Source organism: Phacochoerus africanus, chromosome 7 (assembly GCF_016906955.1).
Source record: "Phacochoerus africanus isolate WHEZ1 chromosome 7, ROS_Pafr_v1, whole genome shotgun sequence".
Taxonomy (NCBI): domain Eukaryota; kingdom Metazoa; phylum Chordata; class Mammalia; order Artiodactyla; family Suidae; genus Phacochoerus; species Phacochoerus africanus.
Genome location: NC_062550.1, coordinates 32,345,673 through 32,348,051, shown reverse-complemented (window position 1 = coordinate 32,348,051; position 2,379 = coordinate 32,345,673).

The following is a 2,379-nucleotide window of genomic DNA, read 5'->3' as shown; positions in this document are numbered from 1 at the left end:
CTAGGGCTGCTCCCGCAGCATATGGAGGTTCCCAGGCTAGGGGTCTAATCGGAGCTGTAGCCACTGGCCTATGCCAGAGCCACAGCAACATAGGATCCAAGCCGCGTCTGCGACCTACACCACAACTCATGGCAATGCTGGATCCTTAACCCACTGAACAAGGCCAGGGATTGAACCCGCAACCTCATGGTTCCTAGTTGGATTCGTTAACCACTGTGCCACGACAGAAACTCTGGAAGTTTTTTAGTCACAATTTAAATTTCAGTACTTGTGATCGATCCATTCATATTTTCTATTTCTTCTTGCTCCAGTCTTAGAAGATTGTATCTTTGTAATAATTTGTCTATTTCCTCTAGGTTGTCCATTTTATTAGCGTAGAGTTACTTGTGGTAGTCTCTTATGATTCTTTGTATTTCTGTATCAGTTGTAATTTCTTTTTTATCATATCTACTTGTACTGATTTGAGGCCTCTCCCTTTTTTAGTTCATAAGTCTGGCTAGAGGTTATTCAATTTTCTTTATCTTTTCATAGAACTTTTAGTTTCATTGATCTTTTCTATTGTTTTTTAAGTTTGTCTTTCATGTATTTCTGCTCTGATCTTTGATTTCTTTCCTTCTGTTAACTTCAGGTTTTGTTTGTTCTTGTTTCTCTAGTTACTTTAGGGTGTAAGTTTAGGTTGTTTATATGGGTTTTTCCCCCTTGTTCTTGAGGTACCCTGTATGGCTATAAATTTTGCTCTTAGAACTGCTCTTGTTGCATCCCATAGCTTTTGGGTCATTGTGTTTTGATTTGTCTCTAGGTATTTTTTGATTGCCTCTTTGATTTCTTCAGGGATACATTCATGTTTTGTGGAATAATTTTTTTTTTTGTCTTTTTGTTGTTGTTGTTGTTGCTATTTCTTGGGCCGCTCCCGTGGCATATGGAGGTTCCCAGGCTAGGGGTTGAATCGGAGCTGTAGCCACCAGCCTACGCCAGAGCCACAGCAACGCAGGATCCGAGCCGCGTCTGCAACCTACACCACAGCTCACGGCAACGTCGGATCGTTAACCCACTGAGCAAGGGCAGGGAATGAACCCGCAACCTCATGGTTCCTAGTCGGATTCGTTAACCACTGCGCCACGACGGGAACTCCATATTTGCGGAATAATTTTTAGCCTCCACGTGTTTGTGTTTTCTGCAGTTTTTTTTCTTTTTGTAGGTGATTTCTTGTCTTATAGCCTTTTAAATCAGAAAAAAAGTCTTGATATGATTTCAATTTTCTTAAACTTACTAAGGCTTATCTTATGGCCAGCACGTGATCTATCCTGAAGAATGTCATGTGTACTTGAAAATACTGTTTATCTTGTTCTTTTGGATGGAATGCTCTATAAATTCAATTAAGTCCATCTGGTCTATTGTGCCATTTAAGGTCTGTGATTCTTTCTTGATTTTATGTCTGGATGATCTATCCATTGATGTATGTGTGGTGTTAAAGTACTCCACAATTATTGTGTTACTGTCAATTTCTCCTTTACGTTTTTTAACATCTGCCTTATATATTGAGGTGTTCCTATGTTGGAGATATATATATTTAAGGTCATCATATACTCTTTCTGGATTGATCCCTTCATCATTATGTCATGTCTTCATCATCTCTAGTTACAGTCATTTTCAAGCTTATTTTTGTCCTGGAAATAGAATGGGTGTATGTTAATGATTATCATCACCATATTACTATAATGTTGATATGACATCTGCATGGGATATCACAACGCACTCTCATCAACCCTTAAAAATGTATAATTTCAAGTATGTTCCTTAGTATCATTTCCTTTGTGTCTATAAAATACTACAGATGTACTTTGTTTTATCACACTTCACTTTACTGGGCTTCACAACTATTGTGTTTTTTACCAATAAAGTTTCATGACAACCTAAGGCTGAGCAAGTCTATTGGCACCATTTTCTCAATAGCATTTGCTCACTTCATGTCCCTGTGTCACAGTTTGGTAATTCTCTCAATATTTCAAACTTTGCATTATTATATTTGTTACGGTGATCAGTGATCTTTAATGTTACTATTGTAACTGTTTTGTGGTGCCAGAAGCTATGCTCATAAAGGACCATGAACTTATAAAAAAACCAAAATTTTATTTTGTCTGATGTAAGTAAGTATTGCTACTACTACAGTTTTTTTCTTTTTCTTTTTTTTTTAATATGGCATATGGAAAGTTCCTGGGCTAGGGGTCGAATTGGAGTTTCAGCTGCAGGCTACACCAGACATGGCAACACCAGATCTGAGCCACATCTGCAAACTGCACCACAGCTTGCAGCAACACTGAATACTCAACCCACTGACCAAGGTCAGGGATTGAACCCACATCTTCACATAGACAACGT